This window comes from Polyodon spathula, chromosome 6, assembly GCF_017654505.1.
Source record: "Polyodon spathula isolate WHYD16114869_AA chromosome 6, ASM1765450v1, whole genome shotgun sequence".
NCBI classification, from domain to species: domain Eukaryota; kingdom Metazoa; phylum Chordata; class Actinopteri; order Acipenseriformes; family Polyodontidae; genus Polyodon; species Polyodon spathula.
In genome coordinates, this window is record NC_054539.1 from 30,858,807 (window position 1) to 30,876,641 (window position 17,835).

At 40.8% G+C, this 17,835-nt stretch overlaps 1 protein-coding gene across 2 annotated transcripts in view; it reads right to left on the bottom strand.

Annotated features, from left to right (window-relative positions):
* Positions 1–8,432, bottom strand: part of LOC121317117 (calpain-14-like) — a 41,828-nt gene extending 33,396 nt beyond the window's left edge. The window contains exon 1 of one of the 2 annotated variants that reach the window (XM_041252732.1): positions 8,290–8,432. The gene's annotated coding sequence lies outside the window, so the exon portion shown is untranslated. Of the gene's footprint in view, positions 1–5,794; positions 5,932–8,289 lie in introns of those variants that run through there. The other variant, XM_041252733.1, reaches the window with a different exon arrangement.
* Positions 8,433–17,835: the final 9,403 nt, after the last annotated feature.

Sequence of the window (17,835 nt, forward strand, 5' to 3'; positions counted from 1 at the left end):
AATCAACTTCCATTATGTAACATTGGGGGAAATTCGCAAAGCTTTACTCTAATTATTATTAGCATTTTGTTTCTAGATAAAAAAAAAAAAAACTCTGGTTAATAAAAAAAAAAAAAAAAAAAAAAAAAACTGCAAATAAAACTTAAGAATATGTTGTATTGCTGTAAATTGTTTTTTTTAAGGTTTTTTCTTCTTTCCAAAAATAGCATTAATGAAACAAGTTTTATTAATTTCCCCCATTATCTCAAGCCTGGACACCAAAACCTCATCTGAAAATTCAGACCCTAACCCTGCTAATCCACAGAGTTTTCAATGCAGTCAGGGAAACACAGCAGAGTAAAATTAGGATACTATACCCATACAGCTTGGATTGAATTTAAATATAAATTCAACAGCAGACTTTTGGGGGGAGGGAATAAAGGAAAATGTGATCTTGGCAGACTGACTTTTTGCGAGAGCTGTTCAAATTAAGTAAAATTGTTGTCAATTGATAGACTTTATGAGACCACTTCTATGTCAAATGTGAAAGGCCTGGTCCCCTAGTGAAGATGGAACTAAATGGTTTGCTACTAAACGCAATCACATCTTTTTACCTTAATGTCCTGATTGACTTGCTGATTCTATTTCACCTTCTTCATTATTCGAACACAAGAGCAAGCAATGACATTAATCAATTCTCCCAGATGCTACTTTAACTTGCATTTCATTCTCGCACTTGCCTGGGAACTAGGTAGCTTCCAATGTGTCTGTTTCATGTTGTGTTGTATTTTCCTGCTAATCTAACAGAATGTTCTCATAATTAGGATGTAGTGGCTGAAGACTTACAGGCAAACCATTAAAAGGAAACTTCAAGCCATACTTATAAGAGTATGAAAACAGTATGCACGGTAATCGAGAAAGATCTCATGCTTGTGCTGCCGTTGGGTTCTGGATGCAATGAATCAACATGTACCTGAAAGGCAGACACAGGCATTGCAATTTAATTACAAGTACAGGAACACATGTCAGAGACAAATAGAAAATTCATAAGTTATGGATCCTCTTTTAAGAGACCACCTGTGTTAAGAGGCCACTATTACACTGTATTAAGTGGTCTCTTAATACAGGTTTGACTGTATGTGTGTGTGTGCGCGTGTGTGTGTGTGTGTGTGTGTGTGTGTGTGTGTATATATATACCTTTTTTCTTTTTTCTTTTTTTTTTTTTTAACCACACAAGTCTCTTAGCGTGATAGCCTCTCTCATTACACAGATTGGAGACTGCACAGAACAAACATTTTCCTCTGTTTAAATACCTGTTACAGGCAAGTGACATTAACTGTGCAAACACAGCAACACCCCCACCCCCACCTTTCTCTGACAGGAACAGAAGTTAACCCTATCCCTATCTGCCAATCCCCAACACATTGCTTCCAGGCATATATCATATATATATATATATATATATATATATATATATATATATATATATATATATATATATATATATATATATTATAGGTTGAATACATTTTAGACATATTACTATTTACAGGTCTTTTTCCAGATGGCATATGAACATTTATGAATGTTTTTTTTAATCAAAAAGTGTACATTGCCCATCAACCTCCAGGCTGTTATACCAGGAAGAGATTCAGAGAAGGCAAGTTTAAGCGTTGATGCACAAGCTTAATATATAATAAAAAATGGTACAAACACTTGACAAAACAGTCAAATAATAAACAGCACAAGGGCTAAATCAATAAATTCAAAATAAATTAAAAAAATTAAAAAGGGGGATCCGCTGAAGATTCAGAAGTGCAGAGGGTTGAATAAAAATTCTGAAATTAATAGTCTGGTACACAGTGGTTGATCCAGATTGTGTGTTAATCTATGTAATTGATTTTATATCAGAAGACTGGCAGAGCACTTCTTATTAATTTGGGCAGAATATGAAGATTACTTTCCCATAATGACAGGCTTTCAGGGTATAGTCAAACCAATTTCTAGCCTACAATAACTAACTAGGTACTCTGAACAAGATGAAACAAGTTTATGTGAATGGTATGTACTGTGAAGCAATTTCTTTGTTGGAAGCACAGCAGAAAGTATTATTTATTTAAACACCATTCAAATACTGTGAGAACAATATATTTATTTTACTATCGTCCTTTGGTCTCAACTCACCCAAAGATAATAATGTTTTATTTCTTTTTTAATTAATGACTTCCTTCATTCTGTGCCAGCGCATGAGAGTGGAGTGGAGCGCTCTCTTCCTTATTTATTTTTTAATTTAGTCATTGCCAATGATTTTATCCCATTTTTCTCCCCAACTTTGAATCGCCAATTGTGTTATTATTAATCCCGGTTCACTGCTGCAACCCCCTGGAGACTAGGTAAACTCGGTCGCTGACACACGTATCCTCCAAAACGTGTCCATGCCAAGCTATCTTTTTTCACACTGCAGATCCAAAGCGAAGCCATCAGACCTATAGTGCCGGAGGACAATACAGATCTGAATGGCTCCACTGCAGAACCGCAGGTGACCTATCAGCCACAGGGGTCGCTGCCGACCTAAACCCTCCGTACCCAGGCGGCGCTCGTCCAATTGTGCGCTGCCCCCTAGGAACTCCCGGTCACGGTCGGCAATGACATAGCCTGGATTAGAACTTGCTATCTCCAGGCTATAGGGCACATCCTGCACCCCAGATGGCTCTCTTCCTCTTTGAAACTGCTCACTCCATGGCTTTTATTTCCCCAGTCCACTCCGCTCCGGTGATTCTAATTCTGCAACCAGCTCCACACGCCCGACTCCCCTGCTCATGTAAATCGCTTCCAAAATGTACATCTATCCCATGCTTTTTCATTATTCCTTCTTCAATTTATTATTTTATTTATGGATTATTACCCGTTTTGTATGTGCCACTGAGGGGGATGTAGGGAACGAAATTTCATAAATTAGTGTAACACAGAAATCATTCTCTTCTGATCAGCCTACTGAAATTTATGAAATAAATTTTAAAAGCAATTCAGCAAAGACAAGATTAAAGAGAAGTTTACCCAGCTTTATTCAACGCTACATGAAAACTTCATTTCATTTTACATGAAAGGGAAGAGCTATACAACTTTTTTTTAGTTATCCAAGTTACACATGATACATACATATAAATCGCCTAGATTAATAATAATAATAAGAAGAAGAAGAAGAAGAAGAGCCACAAAATATGTAGAATTAAATTACTTGGTGAATGAGCGTATAAAAAAAAAGAAACCTACTAATTACACGCACACAACATGTGCACTGCTCAGGCCACTGGCCGAACATGTGGGGGGCAGTTGTAGCGGGCGTTGCAGCGGTGCCAAAGACTTTTTGCGCTCAGGCTCTGCTCAGGCACTTTACCCACTCCACTCCATGCTCCTAGCAAAATGGTCCCCCTCCACTCCATGCTCCACTCGCAATCCACTCCACTCACATGCTCTGTTCTGTACAGTTGACTTCATGGTATTTATTAAAATGTAACACATTTGTTAATTGCTCTATCCCTTTCCTCTGTACTTTCTCTTTAGCTTCTGCCTGTGTAATTATCTATTATCTTTTTTAAACTGTTTAAGTCTCACACAAGTGATTTATCATTACATGTCACTGTGTATAGTATAATGCACATTGATCTATAAAAACTGGTTAACTGCGTAATCCATCTAGAATAAATATCTGTTAAATGCAGGCTTACAGTACCATCAAGGGAGCAGGTCAGTTGTTACTGCGGTTCCCAAGATGGCAGAAAGTAGTGGCTGATGGGCGATTTTATGGTTAACAGTGGTGTAGTTCACCTTAATGATAATGCGGGCGGCTTTTTTATTATTGTTTTTTGCTGTGTCTGGACTGTCATGTTGTATATCACTTGTGGGTTTACACTGCTGTATAAAACCACTTACCATAAACTGTGTTATGCCCATCTTATAGTATTAAAGCAGCTGTTTGAGAATACCCTTGCTGTAAAAACTGTGCTAAAGTTAAACACGAAGAGCAAGTGAGCTGCTTAAATGTCTAACTGAATTAATTCCTTTGCTTTTTTTTTTATTTTTTTTTATCCCAGCTATGTCCAAGACAATGCGTGTCTGCCCTCTGTTAGTAAATATAGTTGGTGAACTGGATGTCACGAGCCAGCTCGATCGCCCAAAACAGCGCAATAAACATCCAATAAGTTGTTGATGCTCTCTTAGAACTGACCAAATAAAATTGCAAATGAATGTATTGATTGGGTTTCATTTGTTTGCGTCATTAATATTTAACACACCAATAAACCCAACACAACTCCAAGAAAGGAGAGAATCTCTGACAGCACTAGCTCTTCAGATCGTTGCTGGTGGCTGAAGTAATCTTCCCAGTGCCAAGTCCGCTTCTAATGAGCGGGAATGGGCTTGTTTTTGAGAATCGCAGGTTGGAAATTGCATAAACACCCCCCTCTCACATGTGTTTACTTGTTTTGAAAGGCAGTGCCGCTTTTTTTCTTGTGAGACTTGGCAACACTGGTAACCTACCCCGTCTGTCTCACAGACAGCCTGATTCCTCAACACCTAATTTTGTTGTTGACAAGAGTTTGTGCAGGATATAGCAGGCAGTGGCAGTTTTGGGAACAAACTAGTGCACTTCAGTCCGTTTCATCTGTATCTGCCACCTCCCTTTCAAATGCATATATATATATATATATACACACAGCATGATATATATATATATATATATATATATATATATATATATATATATATATATATATATATATATATATAATGTCTCTGTCAGTTTTCAGCCATGATGATCTGCAATACCTGTTAGTCAGTTTCATTTTATACTCAAAGTTAATTTTGAATTAATCAGTTGTAAGATAAATTAGTAGAAACAGTATTCACTACTAACAACATGACACCACGTTAATGGCATTTGAAAAACAATTCTGGCAAGTAAAACATGTGATTAACCAACCAGGCACAAGGTATTTTGCTTTATTACAGCAGCTTAGATTCATTTGAGGAGGAGCTTCAGCGTAATGAACTGCTAATAAGTGACAGCGATGAAAGTGACTAAATATTATTGTTATTGATAAATAACAATAAATAATAATAATAATAATAATAATAATAATAATAATAATAATAGAAAACGTAAGGTAGACCTGCATGAAATGTATATTTGTTTAATATTTTAACATGTTTTGTTGTATTAACAATGTACAAGTTTGAGATTAAACAATACATTACTTTTGATAACAATACTTATTGCTTTTATTGTTCATTTTTAAACACATTTTAGAAGTTTGTATTCTTATTATTCTTATTATTGTGCTGTAAGCGTAGCCTACACGTCTGTGTTTTGATATCTACAGGGTGCTGTGGATGAGGCGTATGAGAGGAAGAAACTTCGGTATGCTCAACTAGCTGCTGAAGCAGAACAGCGAGGATGGAGAGTGCGGGTTTACCCAATGGAGGAGGGTTGTCAAGGACTTGTGGCACACTCTAAACCTGGTTTCTCAGAAATGTCGGGTTCAGTGGCCAAGAGTTGCGTCACACAGTGAAGAAATTATCTGAAGCAGCAGAAAGGAGCAGCAGCTGGCTGTGGTTGAGACAGAAAGATTCTGGATGGGGATCTCAAGAAAGAAAGTAATGCTGATGTACGGGTAAGTAAGCTGGGCTAAGATGAGTGGGGGACGGAAGGGGGTGACGCCAGAATCACTGTCAAGCCCTTGAGGTGTAGTGAGATAGTCGACAAAACACTGAGGATAGAAGGTGCTCACTTGAAGACTCCAGAGATGTACCGTACTTAGCTATTTCCAGATGGTTGTCATGCTGATGCACTGGGGCGACCACAATGTGGTTGATCCTTGGCACCAGGATCACAGCCGTTGTGTGTGCTGATGCACTGGGGAGGCAAAATAAGCTGATCCCTGGAGCCAGCATTACACTTCAGCCATCAACACCAGGCAGAAGGATATCTACATCATCAGATGGAAAGAAATGCAAATGGATGGAGATGCAGATGGATCACATTAGTTTACTGTAAAGCTACGTCTTAGTTTGTGTTTATCTTGATGAGAGTCTAATTCTGTTTTTAAGTACAAATTTGTACTTCTGCTTGTTCATTTTCCAACGTTTTGCATACCGTATCCTTGTTAACCAGTGCATACAAAAAGACTGTAATACTTTTGCTTTATACCTGAGGGGGTACAATACAAATTAATTTTGTTGTAAAACCAAACCCTTAGTTCCCACTGACACACAACCTTTTAACAAAGTTGCTGGAATGTTTAAATTGAGTTACAATGTTGCTACAAGGTTGTGTGTTAGTGGCTTCTCAATGACCGCATGAAGCATGTGAAGCTCTAATATAAACACTGGTCTCAAATAATCACTCCAATAACTGTCTCCAATACGTGCCGGGTCTGCTGACAAATATTGTAAATAAACGCTGGAGACGTTTCATTTAAATTTTATGGTATGCTATTTGAAAGAAAAAGTACATCACCACAGAACGCCATTTCTTACATTTGTGCATAACATGGTAATTTATATCAAGTAATAACCACCCATACATAGTTTGTTAAATTAGTACAGGAAAACACCATATTATTATTTAATTGAAAGGTTCTGGAAAGCAGATCAATCTCTCTTTCGCTGATTACAATGTTAAACTGCCTCCAAGCTTTCCCACTCGTGTTGACGTCATACTCCTCCGACAAACAAGGACCAATCAAAACACTAGACTTAGCGGTTCCATCCCAAAATCCGGGCCTCTGTCATACCTCAAACTACGCTCGAAATGTTTACTTCAGTCAGCTTGCCTTGTATAGTTTGTTTCCTAAGCCCAAAAGGACCAAGTCCAGCTGATGTTAGCAAGCAATCCAGACTCAGTGCATTTGCCAGACACCTCTTTTGGTGGACTCGGTGCGGTTCGTTCCCCAAGCAGACTTTGTTGTTCACACTTCACACCAAATGTACCGAACCGCACCTAGTGCAGGGCAAACCCTCTAAACGGACCCAGTGTGAACACACCCTAAGTTCTACTTACTGAACCTCCTCCCTCCCAGACAGTTACCTTACTCTGACACTTTTTCATTGACTAGCATCAAACATTTTACCAGTTTTAAAAAATTATTATTTTTTATTTTTGCTTTTATTTGTGAATTTAACAAATGGGTTAGCACTAAAATAACTGACCCTGCTCCCCCTCTTGTTGGTAAAGGTTCATTTATTTGACCTGTAAACCTGTGTGCACTGAGGCATAGGGACTTAATTAACATAATGCATTCTGATAAATTAATAATATCATTCAAAAAAATTCTTATGGTGAGATTCCCAAGGACTAGGCGACATAGTTGGCTACTGGGCTCATGGTAATCTTACCAAGATCACTATAAATGCATGAATTCCAATTTGGTCCGTGCCAACTACTTTTGTGACATTTCGTTAACAAACCATGGATTCAGATAACTGTCGCTGTCATTTAACTATCACCAATTTACAATGGTTAGTGACGGAAAACTACGTAATTGCTGCATGTTTTTTATCACAATCCAGTTAGAATATCAGTGATATTTTAAAAGTGAAGAAGACATTTTTTTTTATTATTATTGTTATGGGGATTACACAAATGGAATACTGATAGATTGTCCTGAGTGTATTAAAAAAAAAAAAAAAATCTAACTATTATCCTGATAAAACATAAAACACAATTCAAATAGCCTTCTTCTGGACCAAAACAAGGTTTTTATTAAAATACAGTTGCATACATTACAGAGCAAATTGGGAAATGTATTTTTATTTGGATTCATTTTCAATGTTATAATTAATATGTTGTATGTAGAGTGCTTTTTACAAACTAAAGGTTAATTGAATTGTGCTTCGATCTTGTTGCCTATCTAACTGTTGTGGGGGAAAACAACTTAAAACGTAAAAAAAAAAAAAACACCAGAGCTGACTTTCACACAAACTTTGAATGACATTGTTTTTGGCATGACACCATTTTAATAACTGTTTTAAAAAGTGTACCGAAATCTGTCTTTACCAATTTACTGTGCTATACAGTAATAAAGAGTACAGCCTTTACAATTCCTTGCAAACAGCCACTATTTTTGTAGGAAAATAAATTAATTCAATAAAAACTAAAATAAAACACCGTTAATGAATTGGTATTTTAGAAGTTCCATTTGTTTAAAATCTTCAACAATATTAATAAATGAAACCCAACATTATATTTACAAGTCACACACGACACATTTAACAGAAGCAAATAACATAAAGAAGATGCACAAACAGTACCTTGTTCACTGAGGATGTACCTTCCAGTCACTGCAATTCGACATATGCTAAGAAAGAAGCACGTTGTCTTCTCGTATTCGTGTAAAGACTTGTAAAACAACTGTACACTGAATCGTCACACTGGAGTTCAGTTAACACTGCTCTTTGACTGTTTTATTTTATGGCAGCTGATGCTGAATTGATAACTCCACCCCTTAATACAACAAAACTCTTTACAGGTAGGCAGAACCCGTTTGTACGCATGTATGAAGTTTGCAGCAGACGTGTCCAAAAGCGCCATGGTGACGACCGGTGAGCTGTTACCGATCAGAGAATCACAAATAAAAACGTATACAGTGAAACTTCTCTAAAGCCAGTCAAGAGACCAACAAACTGTGCTCTTAATATGAGAGTGGCTTTACTACTGAAGTCACATAATCGAAACAAAGATGTTGTTTATTTTAGTTATTATTTATTTTTTCTTATTTTCTATGCAAACTGCTAATTCATTTTTTTTGGTTTCGAATATTACTACTTTTTTTTAATTTAAATTCCCCGTAAAATGTGGAAGTGAGTTACATCAGGTTGCTTACAACGTTTTCAGAAGGGTTTGGTAGTTTAAAGAATGTGGGTCTTATTAGATCATTTAACAGTGGTTTGATGTGTGTGCCTACTGATAGTGCATTAATATTGAATACAGGGATACCCTTATATTAATAGCAGCTTTGTAATGCTGTCCATAGATGCACGTTGGAACTAATTGTGATATGACCTGAAATTTATGTTTAAGTATGTTTAGTTTATTAAAGCTGAAACGCTGCCTATATAGTAAAGATGTGCATGATAAAGCAGCATAGTCAGTTTCTCAAGTAGCAGAGCCAGGTGACCAGTTACAAAGCACCTACCAGGCCCAACAAGAACATGGCAATTAAAGCCTCTACTGCTGTATAGAAAATAAATGAAACACAACTTAGTCAGTTTGTATCTAATATTATTTAAGTCTGTCCCACATGAGGGACTTCAAAACTTAGATTCCCTTTAAATTCGAAGATGGCCATCAAAACATTGTTATGGGATACACTCATGCCTATTGGTAGGTGTCACTGTCACTCTTTCTATCAAAGCTGCCGATAGGCCCCCTCCCTTCGGTGACCCCCTTAAGTGCTGCGTAAGCTACTGCTAGTTCCCCTGCACTTTCTGTGGAAAGCTGGCTTTCGCGCTTTTCCCAGAATCAGTGGTTTAAAAATTCGTAGCCTTTTTATTCAATTTCTGACTATCAGCACCTGCGCGCTCCACGTGCCAGGCTGCTTCTTTCTGTCTGTCCGTCTTAGTATGGTAAGTATTATTGTTAAGAATTGTGTGTGTTTTTCACCCTTCGGAGAGCATTGTTACTCCACAGGACCGGACTTGCCTTGTCCCCGTTGTCGAGCTAGCCCACCAGCCACCTGCGGGCCGCAGTTTGGGTCTTGTTTTGATTGTAGCTACGCCTCCCCGTGCTTGCGCAGAGGACTAGCCACACCACGGCTGCTTCAGCCAGGTCAGCCGTAAACTCCTCACTGAGGCTTCCCTCATTGTTGGGTTGAGAAGTACCCAGGCTGACCCCTTCTACCCCATCTGTCCTCTAATATTTGATCTGTTTTTTGTATTTAAAAACTGTTTTGTATTACTGTGTGTGTAAGTCAATTGCCCTCCGAGGTTTCAGCCCTGTCCCCCTGTTGTACGCTACTCGCTGCTCAGGCATGTGACCACGCGGTCAGGGTAGGCACTGTGCACAGCTGCCCCGGTGTTTTTAATACCACGGTCTATAAGACTCTGCCCGTGCTACTTTAGTACCACGGTACGCGCAGTGCCCATTGTCTTGCTGTACTGATACAGGCTAGCGCTGGTGCGTCACAGTACTCTGTGCACGCGGTGCGCTCGGTTCCTGGTGCTGCACGGTACTCAGTGCATCTGTGCACGCAGTACTCAGTGCAAGCGCTAGCCCAGTGCTCGGTACATGCGGTGCTCAGTGCACGCTGTGCATATTATACCGGTGCTGCATGGTGCACACGGTACCTGGTGCATGCGGTGGCGCGGTATCTGTTGTTGCTGCACTGTACTCGGTACACGCGGTGCACATAGTACTCGGTGCTCCTTAGACCCCAATGCTACACGACACTTGGTGCCCATGGTGCTCGGTGCACGTGGTGCACACAGTGTTCAGTGCGCATGGTGGTTTTTCTACCCCACGCTATGACGTGCAGGGCTGGCTTCCATGCCTGTGAGGCCTGTTGGACCAATATAAAGCAGGAGAACAGGCACAGCCCTGATCACGCCGCCTCAGCCCTGAAAGGCACTTACGACATCTGTGCGGCTTTTCAGCCTGGAGAGAGTCGCACAGGGGCGTTCTTCTCCCCCTGCAGTGGGCCCCAGCCCCAGTCACGCCTCCTGACGTCGTCATAGAGCCCCTCAGGGCAGATCCCCTATGCTCAGGCGTCCGTATCTACCCGCAGTCACCTCCGGCTAGACGGGTGAAGAAGTCCTGGCTGGCACGGGACATCATGGACATGAAAGCCCAGATTGGTCGGACCATGGAGCTTTTGGAGAGGCAGGCCCCCCCGGCTCCGGCTGTGTGCCCCCGTGTGGCGTCCCCCCCACTCCTTGAGCTGGTCGCAGTCTCTGTACTGCCTCCTGACCCCTCCGTGGGAGAGCAGGGTGAGCGGATTGACCAGTCGCTCTGTTAGGACTAGGACACACTCTCTATCGCCGCCTCATGTGGGGAGTCTGCTTTCCCACTGGATATGGAGGTTGATAAGGCTGATATGGCCCCTAGTTCAGAGGCTGCCTCGGTTACTAGCGCGCTGCCACTGGCAGGGTCCATGCCCGTGCTTATAGGGCGCGCGGCGGCATTCCTGCAGGTCCCCTGGACAGCACAGACAGACCCATGCCATTCCATCTTTTGGCCGCATGATGTGGCGCCCCGAGCTGAACCCTTCCTAGCTTTCCCCTATTTTATGGAGGAGGTTTGTTACTCTTGGAACCACCCAGCTACAGCACTGGCGCAATTGAGACATGGTTCTCCTCTGGCCTCGCTGGAGGGTGCAGAGAAGCTGGGCCTGGCCAGGTTTCCCCCTGTGGACGCCACTATTGCAGCCTTGGTTAAGGCTCCTCCAGTGGGAGGTATGCCCAAGGACCCTGTGTGCCCTAACTTGCAGTGCAGGATCATGGAGACACATGTCCAAAGAGCTATATGGCGGGAGCCCAAAGTAGCCGCCTAGCAAACACATCCAGCATGCTCACTTTTTGCGTGACGCCCCACTCCCAGAGTCAGTGGCCACGGAGTTGAGATTACTATTGCAGACATTGCTCCAGATCTCTGGCCTGCAGGGTCAGACCCTGGGCTGGAGCCTGGCGGGTTTAGTGGACGCTGGTGTAGTGCATACCGTATGTGGGGCTCTGGCTGGACTCTACTACGATTTGCGCATACCTGTCGGACAACAGGGTAGCAGCTCTATGACACCACCTCTCCCTGTTTCGACAGGGATCGAAGGTGCCCCTTGTTTTGTGCCAGCAACTACTGGGTCTGACGGGAGCAGTGGTATCAGCCATCGAGCTGGGTTTACTGTGCATGCGCCCACTACAGGCATGGCTCAATGCATTCCGGTTACATTCCAAACGTGACAGGCACTGTCGACTGACAGTGTGCCTTGCGTGTACGGTGGCCCTGCGCTGGTGGAGGATTCCCTCTCAACTGTGCCCAGGAGTCAGAATGGGAGTGGGTTACAACCGCAGGGTGGTGACGATGGACACCTCCAACGCGGGTTGTGGTGCGGTCTGCGAAGGCAGAGGAGTCAGCGGACCCTGGTAGAGCCGTTGAACATCCTTGCATATCAACATACTGGAGCTGCACGCAGTGTTCCTTGCCCTCCAGCACTTCCTACCCGTGGTGCGGAACACACATGTGTTGAGCCACACAGACAATACATCATATGTCAATGTGTCAAAGTGCCCGCCCCTGTGTGTATTTTGTGTTATGTGTTGTGTGTTAATGTTGGTGTATAGCCATTGGTACACGGGATATAAACGGGTCTGTGTAACATGAGTGTTTAAAATGTATATTTGTATTTAGGCAAGAGGATTGCACAGCACTTCACGTGCAAGTAAACAGTAATAATATGTAAGCAAGGGGAATTGCACTTTATTAATTCACGTGCAGTTGTATCGCGACGCCAATTGAATGATTGATTAGCAATCGAGTCTCGGTACAGCTGCATAAAAGCTGCATGTTTTCACTCACTCTGGGTTGTGTGTTCAGTGAGTGGAGAACGGGATTGGAGACAGAGGTAATAATAATAATTATAATAATAACAATAGTAATAGTTAAAAGATCTGCTCACCGTGTTTTGTTTAGTGTTAGTCCGTTTTGTTTGTCTGTTTATTTTGACTACCAGTGCCGTGTCCTATGTTTTTTGTTTGTTACAACCTTTTATTTACTGTTCTGTTAATTCATTAAATGCTGAGCGCAAGCAAGCGCTCAGCTCCACTCAACTCCAGCTCTCTCTTTGTTTATTTCCTGGTTCCTGTTTCTGGTTTGACGTCCCCCACTCTGGCCATCTTTTCTTTGTGACAGTCAACTACCAGGGTGGTCTTCGGTCCCCGGGGTTGCACCACCTAGCCTTCAGGCTTCTGATTTGGGCCTGTGGGCGAGCATCCATCGGAGTGGCTGCTCCATCCTCAGGTGGTGGAGCGCATTTGGGAACGTTTCGGGAAGGTGCAGGTCGATCTCTTTGCTTCGGCAGAGATGACACACTGCCCCCTATGGTTCTCCCTCCATCGACGCCCTAGCCCACGTATGGCCCAGAGCGCTCCTTTACGCGTTTGCACCTCTGCCATTGCTACCGGCCTTTCTCAAAAAGGTCCGGTCGGAGAAGGTGTCAGTTCTCCTAGTGGCCCCCAGGTTGCCCAGGAGAATCTGATTTTCATCTCTGTGCCAGCTATTGAGCAGTCTCGACTGCATATGATGGTGTGGCTTACCCCCGCCTGGGCAGGTAGCCGCACATTCCACGAGGTGTGGCTACGTCATGGGCCCTCTTTCGAGGTGCTTCCATGGCTGAGATTTGTGATGAAGCTAGCTGGGCTACCCTGCATACCTTTTCCAGGTTCTACCGCCTGAATGTGGTAGATCCCTCACTGCCCTCTGTGGGCACTAGGGTTCTCAAGGTTGCACGCTCATGCCGCTGACCTTGGTCAGGCAGGACTTAGCGTCCCTCATATGCTGCCATGCTTTCCTCCCTCGCGACGGCTCTGATACACATTTCCCATAACAATGTTTAGGTCGCTTCGGTCGACATCACGGTTTTGTTCGAAAGAGAATGAATCTCCCCTGCGTGACAGTTAAGTACCCTTGGGAGGCGGGACTGAGGGTTCACCGAGGGGAGAGGGCCTATTGGCAGCTTTGATAAAAAAAGCTCAGTGACACCTACCAATAGGCAGGAGTGTATCCCATAACAATATTTTGGTGGCCATCTTCTCTTTCAGGGAACCAGGTTTACGGTAGGTTAACTAACGTTTTGCCTGTATCTTTTTAAAGGGGCATATTTACACAAATCCACACACAACTCATTGTAAATGATCACAAATTTAATGTCCAGAACGAGTGGCAGAGATCAAAGGGTCATCTAGGTGGACATTAAGGTTTACTGAAAACTGTCTGGTCATTACACAAATCAGTCAGAATACATTCAATTCAATTGGACTGGTTCCCAAAAATATTCCCAAAAAGAAACCATGTATTAAGTTACATGCAGTGGTGACTCCAAGGTTCTTGATGAGGGGAGACGAAGGGGTGTTTTTTTTTTAAAGGATAAGGAGTGGGACCCATAGAAGATAAAATATGACGCTCCAAGAAAGGACTGTAGAGTATTTTTGCTGCAGAATGTTTTCATGAATTTTTGTTTTTAGTAAACTCAAAATTTCCAAGGTGACTCGCGCTGTAATATTCTATACTCACTGCCAATACTTTATATTTAAGAGATACCAGTTGTTACAATAGCTTATTTTACTGTACACACAGCACATGGACAGAGAGACTGTCACACACACGATCACGAAAGAAACAGGTGGAAAAAAACACTAGCCTGAATGTGGACTGTATGAGGACTGTAAAGTCTGTATGATGCATAGCTCTATTCTTACTATAATGTACAATACAATCTAATAATACAGTAAGGTAAACTTTTAAAATAATTTCACCTTACAGATAACATAACCAAAATGTCTGCAAATGTACTACAGGCTCAAGTAGATTTATTAATAAAGTCTTAAGGGTTGTCAATATTTTATTTTTTAAATTTCAAAACTAATCCTGCCTTTTGATGCGTATTCTAAAGCCTACAGTCAAATACATTTCAGGGGCTCAGCAAGACCAAATTACATATTTTGTAAGAATGCACACTTTAACAAATCTGTTTCAACATTGCTTGAAAAACAGAGAATACTGGATAAAGAAGTAAAAGGAAAGGTTTGTTAATTTGTTAATCACGCTGACATTAGTTATTCCTTATAAAATGAATGCAATGTAAAATTTTGCAATGCAGTATTATTAATTGTCACCTGACACCGGTCATTAAAAAAATTGTTTTCAAACTCTGCTGGGACATTCCTACAATGTAATTTTCCAAGACAACACAACACAGTTTCCTGTTATTTTTCAAATAGCACTCATAAATCATAAATATTCTTCATAATACTCAACATTTTTTTCACCGTGTTTACTTTATTTTCAAACAATACAGAAAATGTGCTGCTCCTAAACTGTCACACAGTACAACATGCCGTCAGGTTTCTTAAAGAAGAAAGCTTGATCTCTACATTGGAAACTACACACATTCATAAATATGTACCTTAATGCTGGCTTAATGCTAGCATATCATTGTGATTGGGATATATGAAATACCGGTGTAGGGCCAGAAAATGGTACATCATCAGAATGTGGTACATGTACCAAAACATGACCTGTTTAAGGTCAGAAAATGGTGTTTGTATTTCAAGTACTTAATGCATGTACTAGTTTATGACGGTTGTTTTTAATGCTGTCAAAATGCAGTACATTTGTATTTCAAATCATTTAATGCATGTGCCAGTTTATGTATAAGTTTTTTTTTTTTTTTTTCTCAGTATATACACTGATAGCGCTACAGTACAATGTGAAGCAAGAAAGTATTGAATAGGCTACTGATGTATGCTTGCTTTAAATATATAGATTTCAAAACCATTACTTGTGTTCATAAGTTACTACAGACCTTAAAGGGTACATCAGCACTACATGAAAAATAAAACAAACTATCCCACCTTGCTGTTCCGAATGTATTTGGCCATACTATAAGTAAGAAATAACCCACGACAGGGTGTACGGTAAGCATTGTCTTGCCGCACACCGTGGAGTGGGTTATTTCGCTTATAAAATTGTTACTTCTTTTTTTTTTTTTTTTTTAAATAATTACACAAACCGGCTTTTTTAAGGAAAAAAAAGAAGAAATATATTATGTATCCTTCCACTAAGAAAAATTAGTGTGACCAATAATTTCTGATGCTATTTTCACACCGATGCTGGTAACCAGCATAATTTCCCTAGATTGTAAACCAGTATTAACATATGTGGACTAAACGACTTCCGTGTCAGCTTGTGCAGTTCCGCAGTCCTTCCCGTCCGCTGCGAGCACAATAGAATTCTATGCCGATCACGACCTTGTTTAAAAGCCCAACGGTTGTGTCAGCAGACAGCAGGAGATATTTTAATTTTGTTTAAATATGTTTCCGAAATCGGAGGGTAGTGGTGAGATGTATCTGTTGTGTCGAGTTTAAATATTGCATACTCGTTAGTCAGTGTTATAAGGCGCTATTTAATAAGTAGATGCCACCGCTGCATATACAGTATATTTAATGCTGAATGAGTGAGCTTTTTTGGTGATTTGTCAAATGGCGTTTGAATAGTGTTACTGCTACTGCTTACCTCTGAGTTTTCTTTGTTCTGTTCTCTGACTGAATAAATATCACAGTATATTTGTTCTGTAATTCTTAGTGCCAGAGATTAAAACAACACAGATTGTTGAGTGGTTTAAATGCTGTTTCAGTTGTATGTTGACATTTTTACCTACAGAAACACTGTTTAGATAATTGTTATTATTAAGGCGTAGTAATATTAATAGGTCAATTAAGTAAGTTGGTCTATGATGTCATAGCGGTAGGACAATTATTACTGCACTGTCATGTGATCTTGTTCAGCCAATCACAACACTTAATTTAGCCAAACTATTTTATAATAATCCGTATGCGTCTAAACATTTGTATAATGCCGCACTGCCAATGTCTAAAATCATTCTTCTGGAGCATCTCTTTCACATTGTACATTTTCTCTTTCAGAATTCTTGTCGTCCCATGTGGCTCGGTCTCGGCGTTCTGGCCATGCTGATTTCCTGAAGGGTAGGCATTCCTTGTTAGTCGGGGCAGCTTCTAGTCTTCTCAAATGTATCCTCTGTCCTTCTCTTCATTTATCCCTTGGGGGAAGTAAAGCTGGCTTCACAGCGTTGGGGGCAGATTGGTTCAGTCTCCGCAAGCCAAAAGGAAAGCATGTCATCTTCCTAAAGTCACAAGCACATAATTACTATTTTAAGTCCCAGGGCTTACTCCTCACAGCTCTTGCTGGATAAATGCAGTTATTATTAATATTAGGCTTAATAATACATATCTTGGTTTATATTACTTTTGTGGAGGGTTTTATTTGTAACTGGGACAAGCTTAACTGTTTTTTTTAAACTGTGCCCGTCTCCTGCTACATACGTTATAAGGACTGCAAGAACTACCAGCTCAATATAGCCATCATCAGTTATAACTAAAGGTTTTAGTTTATTAATTTTATGTATTATATCCAATATACAATAACAAATACTGCGTATAGGTATAATAAATATGCAATTAACAAAACATCCAATTGACATTGAGGTCCCAGTACTTTTCAAATATTTATTGTAATATAGCCGATACAGTTCTTATTTTCCTGACCTTGATCAAAATTAAAATAGTTTAACCCATATTTATTATAAGCAATTAGAAACTTTAAACAACGATATTTCAATTTCAAATTTGGGATTTTTTTCTGTCCATGATAAATCCATTTTTATAAAATGATCATGGTGTTTAGTATGGTAGATTTACTTTCCCTGTTTTTAAATTTTTTTTTTGTTGGTCTTGTAACCACATCAAAGGAACAGATTACGTTGTCACGTCCCCTAAAATACCCTTTGTCACGCTCCCTCCGATAGCTAGTTCAATCACGTCTCCTCCAATCCATGACTGACAGATCGCTTACCATACAAGGGCGATGACTTGTGATACTGTGACTCCGCCCCCTTCCTGTATGGCCGGCTTCCAACCCTGGAATGAACTGCAGAACCATCCACTACGAGGCACACTGTTCTTGTTATACCACGCCCTCGCAGGTCTGGAGGGAGATTGTTGACTAGGATTCATTCCATCTCTGCCACATATCCCACCGCTCAGAGTGGAGCCGAAGGAACACTGAATCTACTT